This window comes from Lactuca virosa, chromosome 2 (assembly GCF_052849685.1).
Source record: "Lactuca virosa cultivar CGN04683 chromosome 2, Lactuca_virosa_CGN04683_v6, whole genome shotgun sequence".
Taxonomy (NCBI): Eukaryota; Viridiplantae; Streptophyta; class Magnoliopsida; order Asterales; family Asteraceae; genus Lactuca; species Lactuca virosa.
This window is the reverse complement of record NC_136427.1, coordinates 193778848-193789653: the sequence shown is the minus strand read 5'-3', so window position 1 is coordinate 193789653 and position 10806 is coordinate 193778848. Positions and strand designations below refer to the sequence as shown.

Here is a 10806-nt window from a genome sequence, read left to right as displayed (position 1 = left end):
CCCCAAGTTCATATGGTTGAATGTGATAAAGAAGACAATTCTAATCACAAGGGCAAGGGTAAAAAACGTAAGTATGAGGGTAACAACAAAAAGTCCAACAAAAAATACAAGGATTCCAAGGAACTTGTGTGTTGGAGATGCCATCTGAAAGGGCATATGAAACGTGACTGTCGGGTGAAACTTGGAAATAAAGGTGCTAGTGGTAGTGGAAAAGAGGGTGTTGGTGGTGGCAGTGGGTCTCATGATCAATCTGCAACCAAAGGTCAATTAACTATTGATCTTGTAAGTTCAGTATTCAATGTTATGCTACTAACTCCATAAGTTTCTTTTGTACAGGGGGCTGATACAGATTCATGGTGGCTTAATACCTGTTCTACACATCACGTGTGTAATGATGAACGATGGTTCATGAAGTTGAACATAATAAATAAAGGTTCTGTTTTACACATGGCGGATGAAGGATCAAAGCCAATTTTAGGAACTGGTGTTGTTAGTATTACGTTTACTTCTGGAAAAACAATTAGTTTGTTTGATGTTTTATATGTTCCAAAGGTTCGAAAGAACCTTGTGTCTAGTAGTTTGTTGAATTGTATGGGTTATAAACAAGTTATCGAGTCGAACAAGTATGTGTTGTCTAAATGTGGAATATTTGTGGGATTTGGTTATTATTGTGACCGTGTTTTTAAGTTAAATGTTATAAGTTGTTTTGCATCACATGTCCAATCTACTTTATGACTTCTGCATCTAATCTTGATAATTCTATGTTATAGCATAATAGATTAGGACATGTTCATATTAAAAGAATGGTTGAAATGTCAAAATCCGGATTGATTCCAGCTTTTGACATTAATTCTGAAAAATGCAAAACTTGTATGTTAACTAAAATCACGAAACAACCGTTTCCAAATGTTAATAGAAAATCAGAAGTGTTGGAATTGATTCATAGCGATCTTTGGGAAAAAAGAGTACATTGTTACTTTTATTGATGATTCAAGTCGGTTTTGTTATCTATACTTGTTACATTCCAAAAATGAAGCTTTGGAAAAGTTTAAAGTATATAAAACCGAAGTCGAATTACAGTTAGGTATTTCGATAAAATGTCTTAGGACGGATAGGGGAGGAGAGTACATGGATTCTGAATACTTTCAATCGGTTGGAATCATTCATGAAACCACAGCTCCTTACAATCCACAACAAAATGATGTTGCTGAACGGAAAAATCGAGTTTTGAAAGAAATGGTAAATTCGATGCTTTCTTTTTCGGGTTTAAGTGAAGGCTTTTGGGGTGAAGCTATGCTCACAGCTAATTATATGCTAAACCGAGTTCCTAATAAACGGAACAAAGTTACTCCTTATGAACTTTGGCACAAGAAAGCACCAAATTTGAATTATTTTCGAATTTGGGGATGTCGAGCAGTTGTGAAATTACCCGAACCTAAAAAGAAAAATTTGGGTGAAAGAGGAATTGACTGCATATTTATTGGATATGCAGAACATTCCAAAGCTTATAGGTTTTATGTTATAGAACCTAATGAGGCATATTCCGTTCATACCATAATAGAGTCGCGAGATGCGATTTTTGATGAGCTGCGGTATTCTTCAATTCAAAGACCAAAGGATCTGATTCCAAGCACAAGTGAGGTGCCTAAATCAGATGGTAAGGAAGTTGTTTCAATTCCAGAAACACAGCTACTTCGTAAAAGCAAACGAGGTCGAGTCGCGAAAAATTTTGGCGAGGACTTTCAACTATTTTTGGTTGAAGGTTCGAGGGATAAAGTGAAGAAACAATACTCATATTCCTCTCATCTTGAGACTGATCCAAAGAATTTTAAGGAAGCTATGGAGTCTCGAGATGTTGCGTTTTGGAAAGAAGCGGTTGATGAAGAAATGTCATCCATTATGGAGAACAATCTTTGGGTGTTATTTGATTTACCTCCTGGTTCTAAACCTTTGGGATGTAAATGGATTTTCAAGAAGAAAATGAAGGTAGATGGAACCATTGATAAATTCAAGGCTCGTCTGGTCATACAAGGTTTTAGACAAAAGGCTAGTATCGATTATTTTGATACGTATGCACCGGTAGCACGAATTTCTACCATTAGATTGCTACTTGCTTTGGAAGCTATTCACAATCTAGTCATTCATCAAATGGATGTTAAAACAACTTTTTTGAATGGTGATCTTGACGAGGAAGTGTATATGAAACAACCAGAAGGTTTTGTTTTGCCTGGAAATGAGCAAAAAGTATGTAGACTTGTGAAATCATTGTATGGACTTAAACAAGCTCCAAAACAATGGCATTTGAAGTTTGATGAAGTAATTTTGTTGAATGGTTTTTCTTTAAACCAATCTGACAAATGTGTTTACATCCGTTTTGATTGATCTGGATCTGGTGTGATCATTTGCTTGTATGTAGATGATATGTTGATTTTTGGCACTGATCAAAATCAAATTAATGCAACAAAGAATTTGTTGTCTTCAAAGTTTTCTATGAAGGATATGGGGGAGGCGGATGTAATCCTTGGAATAAGGATTAAACGGCTGAACAAGGGACTTGCTATTACACAATCACATTACATTGAGAAAATTCTCAAGCGGTTCAATTATAGTGATTGTACACCCGTTAGCACCCCTATGGATTCAAGCATGAAGTTGATGCCTAATAGAGGCATATCAGTTTCTCAACTTGAGTACTCGCAAGCTATTGGCTCTTTGATGTATGCTATGACTAGCACTCGTCCTGATATAGCTTTCGCAGTGGGAAGATTGAGTAGATTTACTCATAATCCTAGTACTCAACATTGGCAAGCGGTTCATCGTGTTTTCAAGTATTTGAAAGGAACCAAGGATTATTGCTTGTGTTATTCAGGATTTCCTTCGGTCTTGGAAGGATATTCTGATGCGAGTTGGATATCCAATAGAGAAGATCATTCCTCTACAACTGGTTGGGTATTCTTGCTTGGTGGAGGTGCTATCTCATGGGCATCTAAGAAGCAATCTTGTATAACAAGTTCAACAATGGAATCTGAATTTATTGCATTGGCTGCTGCAAGCAAGGAAGCAGAATGGTTAAAGAATTTGATTTATGAGATTCCATTGTGGAGGAAACCGATTTCGCCATTATCTATCCGTTGTGATAGTGTTTCTACTTTGAGTAAAGCTTATAGTCAAGTTTATAATGATAAATCGAGACACATTGATGTTAGACATGGGATGATTAGAAATCTGATAATGGATGGTGTAATTTCAATTGAGTTTGTAAAATCACAACAAAACTTGGCGGATCATCTCACTAAGAGTTTGGCGCGAGACTTAGTGCACAAGTCTGTTATAGGGATGGGCTTAAAGTCCTTATGAATTCTTATGAATGACACACCCAATTCCCCTCTGATACAATGTTAGAGGTTGAATTCAATGTGGAAAGCTTATTTATATGAATTGGAACACACATTATAACCATCCCAAGGTACGTGTGTTTGAACCTGTAGAGACCAGGATGAATTTGATTTCTTAATGATTCTTTTGATAAAATGTATACATGTACATGAATAAAAGAATCACCTATATGATCGTGAAGTGTAGCCGTACTTCAAAGAGCTTGGGACTTGGCTTTTATACGATCAAGAATGGATTGGGACACACGACTATATAATTAGTGTCAAGTTATTTTGTTTTAGATGATTGTAAAACTAATGTGTATATTATCTTCAGATATTCAAACGAGTTAATGGGTTCAATCTTTAAGATACCTTGATTTCTCGAATGTTTGAAATGTGTAATATACTAACATGAAAATTCAATCGTATCGATATTTTCATTTATGCATTAGTTTCTTTTTCTTTTGTTTTAAGGTTGTTAATTCAAGGTTACACTAAAATAGGGGAGGATTGTTGGTGATTTTATCACCAAATATATTTTAGTGTAATGGACTTAACAAGTGTTTCAAGAATAATGTTTTAGTTATAATACAAGTTAGGAGGTGCGGGAGTGCACACTTGTATTTACTAAATATTATTAGTACTGAACCCTAATCTACTGTGTGACTTATCCGTTGATTGGATAAGTCTGTGATAAACGACTATTGAAACACATACGAAAACACAGAACGTTCTTTCACTTCATCTTCTTCTATTGATTCTGATTTTGTGCCTAAAATCGAAATTGCTGCATCAGGAATTATCCCAAGTTTGGATTTCGTGATATCCAAGGTATATAGGGTCGAAATATCAAACAAGGAAAGTGTTTACACGATTCCTGTTTGTGATCCAGATTTCCAATAACCCTATTTCGATTTTCCCCAACAGGTAAGAGTATTCTTGATGCGAAACATGAGTTTTGTATCATATATATGCAAAAATTTTGTCATTGTTGCAATATAAATAAACTGAGTGTTTGTGGTAAATCATTAGGTGAGATAACCCTTACATATGGTTTACATGGGGATTAAGTTGTAGAGATTTGGTTTGTGATGTTGAAATTATGTAAATAATCTTGCATGTAACTGGTGACATAAGTATTATTGAAAGGAAGACTAGCTAAAAGATGTTTTTACAGGCTTTTGTATGCAATAATGCATCCAAGTAGATGATAAATTATTTAATTGTAGAAAATCTCATATCTATCTTCTTTTATTATGCTTATGGAGCTTTTCTATAAAGGAGATAAGGAGATAAGAGACAAAATAAAAGCTTAACCTACAAATTTAATCAAACTTTTTGGATACCTTTTTTTTCTTTGCTCTTATAAGACCATGCCTTTAGATGATTTTATTATTATTATTATTATTATTATTATTATTATTTTCTAGAATGGTTGTTATATCACTACTCTACTCTTATATCTATACTTTTCATCCCACACGGAACTTTTGAACTCTCAACCTTTAGTTGAGGGGCATGTTTCTGTTAACTCCCCATAAATGCTAGACCACAAAACCTTTGGTGGTCACGCCTTTAGATACATGTATTTTTTCTACCATATTATTGATGTTAGTTAATGGCTTCAAATTTGATTAATTTGTTTACGATAAGCTTATGAGCCGTTCACTAAAATATTATATATGGAAGGCTCTTAAATAAAGATGACAACTATTCAACATTTTATAACAAGATAACCATCTGTATCGCAAGAAAATACCTTGTGAGTTTGCAAGTCACATATTCCACCTTTTCCTGATAAAGTGACCTCGTTAAATATCCACGATATGCATTAATTCTAGTATTCTACAGACCCACTTTATGTCTAATTTGTAGTTCAAGTTTCTTACCAATAACACCTCGTGAGTTTGCTCAGGGGTTTAAAGCTTTTGACTTTCTGTTTAAACGATGGAGCAGCTTTAAATATATCCCCAAATCCCTTTTCGATTCTCAAATAATGTCATTTCCTACAGAGTCAACACCATAACAATAAGACATGAAACTCAAAATAATTTACGAAGTCTCGGTCTTCTGGATAAGACGCTTAAGGTACCCATGATATGTGTATATTATAATTGTTAAAATTCATGTATTAGTTCATTTTCTAGTAGGTGGCGAAGAGGCTTGTAATTTTATTTATTGCATCTTAAATGTTTCTAGTGGTTGTTAGAATTTATTTATGACTGCCTATTTGGCTGGTACGATGGGTACGTAGTTGATGTGATGTAGCACTTTGTTCTATATTATGTATTTTGTATGGACAAATTGTAAATTTGGTCCTTGTGGTTTGCAAAAATCTTTGGATAGGGTCCAAAAAGTTTCTGGCTTGCATAGAAGGTCCAAAATCAAGGTTTTTTTGGGTTTTTGGTCAAAAAAAAAACATGAAAAGACGGTTATGCCCTTTTATTTTCCTTTTTGTATTTTTATAATGATTAAAATACTATTTTAATTTAAAAATAAAAAGAAAAGAAAGTAATTATCCCCCACCCACTTACATCCACCTCTCTCTCTCTCTCTCTCTCACACACACACACATACACACACACCCGCATAACTTCTCATCCCAAACCCGTCTTCCATTGGCAACCTTGAAAACCTCCAAGAGTTGATTTTAAACTCCATCAAACTCATCGGAAAAACCCCAGATAAGCTTGGGAGCTGCCGGAGTCTCAAGACTCTTTACTTGTTCGACAACAGACTCGTCGGAGTAAACAACGACCTCGCCGAAGAAAACAACGGCCTCGCCGGAGTCTGGTTCCTAATTTCACCACCACCACTACCACCCCCTCTTTATACCCATCGTCGGTAGAACCCTCTACCCCTCACACACTCACGCACATGATGAAGAAGCACATCGACTCGCTCCTTGTTCATCCTCGGTTCCCAATTAATATGCAACAACTCATCTTTCTCCTGCTCATCTTACCTTCCCAATTTCAAGATCAATTCCATCTCCCCATGCTAGAGTACAAAGAACAAACCCGATTTCCCAAACCTTAGATGATAATACGATCGAATCCAGCATCAGAACTCTTGTAACTCGCTTTAATCTGATTGTCTTAGGGTTGAAGTTTGAAATCAAATATGTTCAAGAGTTCTTCGCCTATAGGTTCGTCGTTTTCTTCTTCTAAGTAATCAGAATGATACTTATGACAATACTTTCCAGAAATCTTGAAACTCTAACGTGTTTTCAGGGAAGTAGTTTTTGATTCTGCGATTTTTATGGTTTGTTCCAATTTTTAAGATTTTCTCCATTGAAGTGTTCTTGGGTATTTTTCCAGATTTCAGTTGATTCCGTGTTCGGATGATATTTGTGTTGGATTGTTGTGGGTTAAATATGTTAAACGATTTTTTGATTGAATTAGTATGTTGAATAATTTTGTTTCTGATTTGAGATGAAGTTTTGATGGAGCATCGATATTAATTTTGAAAGACTGAAGCTATTTTTTTTATAGTAATCAATGTTTACGCTTCATTTTTATTATGGATTTTGTGATGGGTTTGATGTTCGTATGTGTTCGAGTTCCTTGTGTGTGTGTGTATTTGGAGTTGCAGGTGTGTTTATGTTTAGAGAGAGAGAGAGAGAGAGAGAGAGAGATGAGGAGGAGGAGGAGTAGGAGGAGGAGGAAGAGAGAGAAGGGGGAGGGCTCCGGTGGGGTGGGTAGAGAGAGAGAGAGAGATGGGGTGAGCCAACTTAATTCCTTTTTTTACATTAATATTTATAAAATAAACTATAGAAAATACAAAAAAGAAATTTAAAGGGCAAAACAGTCAATTCAAGTGCCTCATGGACCAAAAATACAAAAATTTCCTAAGTTTAGGACTAAAAACCCAGAAAAACCTTGATTTTGGACCTTCTGTGCAAACCGAAAACTTTTTGGACCTTATCTAAAGATTTTTACAAACCACAAGGACCAAATTTGCAGTTTTGTCATTTTGTATGCGTTTCAAGATGTAAACTTATCAAGTATTTGTGATATTACTTTATTGATTTATTTTATGACAAATATTTTAAAGACTAAATTGCAAAATTGGTCCATGTGGTTATTAAAAAAATATGGATAGAGTCCAAAAGCTTTTCAACTTGCACCACCATTGGTCCATCGAATTCTTTTTGTGGTTTTGATCCCTAGAAAAGTTGAAATGACTTTTTTGCCCTTTTAATTTTATTTTTGAATTTCTTTACTCTTTTTTAACATTTAAGAAAATGAAAAAGAAAAAAGAAAATCGCTCACCCTCACCATATGTACCCTCGTCTCTCTCTCTCTCTCTCTCTCTACATCCATCTTCCCCATCTATCCCGTTTTTTATGCCCTGAATCCCCAATTTGGAACATGATACCCCGTCGTTCACTTCACCACTTCTTCACCTAATCACAAACCAAAACACACTAAAATCAGAACCAATAAGAAAAGTCGAGATTCCAGCACCGACCTATTTTGTTGTCCCCAAGGGATGTACAGGCTGCAAATAAGGGAAGAGCCAGTGGTGTTTCCAAGGAGCATATAACAAAGGCAATCGATCGAAAACAATATGGATCAAATGACGACTGACGAGAGCACGCAACTAGTAGGTATGTAGAGGCCGAAAACGAAGATTGTTTGTACTTTAGGAACTGCATCTTGATCAGTTCCAATTGTTGAGAAGATGTTGACAAAAAACCTAATTTTGCTATTTTGGGTTTCTTGATTATGTTCATCAGAAGTGGGGCTTGCTTCAACTGTGATCTTCGTCGAATAAATCTCATTTTTACCTGATTAGGTTTGGTATCGCATCTTCAATTTAGGGATCCTGAGGAACCAATTCTCTTCAGTTGGTTGTTGGTGTTTGGGTAACCAACAGCGGGAGAGTGGAGGAGGGAATGGAGGAGGCAGAGACATGAACAAGTTGGGGGATGGGAATCAATTTTTTACTTCTTCCCTATTGTTTTGATACATCTCATAGTTTTTTTATGCTTCATGTCTTAGAGATCGATTTCTACCATTTTCCGGAGAGGATGGCTAGCTCCGAAAAATGTTACAGGTTGGTTTCTAGCATGGATGGTTTAGATTAACCTCCCACCACTCCATGATATTTTTGTGTAGTCATCGATCAATTAAATGTGTTGTAAAAGGGATTTTGCAAATCTGAGAGAGAGAGAGAGAGAGAGAGAGAGAGAGAGAGAGGGAGGGTGGGTTTTTTTGAGTTGAAACTGTTTTTTGAGTTGCAGGTAGGTGTATCTACATGTGAAGTGTTTTGTTGTGTTTTGATATTTGATCATTGGTTGTGAAGAACATGATGAACATAGGTAAGTTTTGTAGGTTAAGGTGCTTAACATAGAGAAAGCGAAGGGATGAAGACAACAATAGCGGTGGTGGGAAGGAGAAGGGGGAGAGAGAGTCAAATAGATGAAGAATGTAAAAAAGAAGGGGTGGGGGTTACGGGTGGGTAGAATATTATTTACAGGTGTGGGTGGGCCTATTTCTTTTTTTCATTTTCTTAATGTTAAAAAAATAGTAAAGAAATTCAAAAATAAAAGTAAAAGGGCAAAAATGTCATTTCAACTTTTTTAGGGACCAAAACCACAAAAAGACTTCGATTTTGGACCAATTGTGCAAGTTGAAAATTTTTTTGACTCTATCCACATTTTTTTGATACCCACATGGACCAAATTTGCAGTTTAGTCTATTTTAAAAATGGTAAGTATCATAAGAACATATTAGATAAAAAAACGATATTACGAGAAACAATTACATTAATTCATAAACATAAGTTCAACATAAAAATATATTAAACATTTCATCATGTATTATTTAAACATGAATATTTGTTTAATAGTCATTTTTTCCACAAGCGAATATATTAAACCTAAATTGTAATTATCTATAACAAGTGAGATATGTCGTCACTGATCTACAAAATTTAGATTGATTTTTAACTTCAAATTAATATATTCTTAACAAGATATATGAATCGGTCAAAATATGGTTTTGTGTTCTAATGCAAAATCTAAATATAAAGGGGTCGGTAAATGCAGTAGCCAAAACCACATGGCTGTTAATACATGAAGTAAACCTCTAGCAATGCGAAGCCAAGCTCAAGTGCATTTCGAGGTGTGATGACTTCCGAAATGAAGCTACTTCTGAAACAAAGACAAGTCCGAGAAGCACTTTGTATTCAGTGCTATTTTGAGTATGTATTAGCATTTAATGTTTCTTGTCCTTTAGCATTTGTTTTATTGTAAAGTTCATGGGACAAGATCGAGAAAATCCTATGTGTCAGCTTTTTGACTTTTCAGATTTACATTCTCCATGCAGTCTTGTAATTTGGGCATGTTCGGTAAAAATAGTTGGTAGCGGGTAGCTTATAGCGAGTAGCTTCTAGCTTCTAGCTGGTAGCGTTTTGTTAAATGCTACGTGAAGTAGCATTTGAATTTGGAGCGTTTTGTTTAAACAAAACGCTAGAAGCTTGTAGTGTCAAACGAGACTTTCTGTTCAAAATACAGCGTTTTGTTAAACGCTAGAAGCTAAAAGCTTTCAAACGCTCCCAAATGCTCCATGCCGAACATGCCCTTTGTCCTTTTATCACTCCTTGGCTATTTAAGGAATGAAATTTTCATGCAATGTAAACTTGAGCAATATTCTCTTTCACATCAATACTAAGAATCTTGCAAGTAAAATCATTCTCTCTATCATTCTTATTGTTCTTAAAATCTCTTTAATTGTTCATACTACTTCTTACTTACTTGAATATTTTGTTGAACTTCTCATTTTAAGATAAGACTGGTTTACTAGACTTTATTGGACTCTTAATATTAGTAGCAGAAATTGATCTTAAGTTAATTCAAGTTTTGAGTTTTCAAACCTTGTATGCACACAGTTTCTTGCACTCTTAATTGGTACTAGAGTCTTAGTGGTTATCCTTTGAATCCATAAGAACATATTATAGTTGATTTGAGATTACCTTGGTATCTCATTCATTTTTGTGTTCAGGATAAAAGTTCTTCTATATACCACTTCAGCTCTAATACTTTAACTTCAATGGTTGCTCCTAATCCAACTCAACAAATGTATCCATTGCAAATAGCAAATAGCGTCGGTTGCCCAACGCGTGCCCCATTGCTAGTTGTTGAAGAGCATGATCACTGGAAAGTTAGAATGGAGAGATTTTTACTTGGCAAAGAAAAAGGTAAAACGATACGGAGGTCTGTGAAAGAAGGTCCTCATTGTTCCCATAAGACAAATGGTCAGAGATGATGCTGCTACTTTTATGGGTCAAAATGAACAACGTCAAACACCTCTAACTGCAACAGACATCGAAAAACTTCATGCAGATCAGGTTGTGTTCTCAGAAATGGTGTTTAGTGTTCCTCCTACTCTCTTTGAGCATTAAGTTGTGTAAATCTGCCAAA

General features: G+C 35.3%; 2 long non-coding RNA genes across 2 annotated transcripts; one reads left to right on the top strand and one right to left on the bottom strand.

The window, feature by feature from the left end:
* Positions 1-5121: 5121 nt before the first annotated feature.
* Positions 5122-7736, bottom strand: LOC145159945 (uncharacterized). Its single transcript, XR_013737969.1, has 3 exons — positions 7652-7736; positions 5267-5383; positions 5122-5171 (listed from the first exon to the last, which is right to left on the bottom strand). It is a non-coding gene; the product is annotated as an uncharacterized LOC145159945 (long non-coding RNA).
* A 146-nt stretch (positions 7737-7882) lies between these two features.
* Positions 7883-9698, top strand: LOC145159944 (uncharacterized). The gene is made up of 2 exons (XR_013737968.1): positions 7883-7989; positions 8119-9698. It is a non-coding gene; the product is annotated as an uncharacterized LOC145159944 (long non-coding RNA).
* The last annotated feature ends 1108 nt before the right edge of the window (positions 9699-10806 follow it).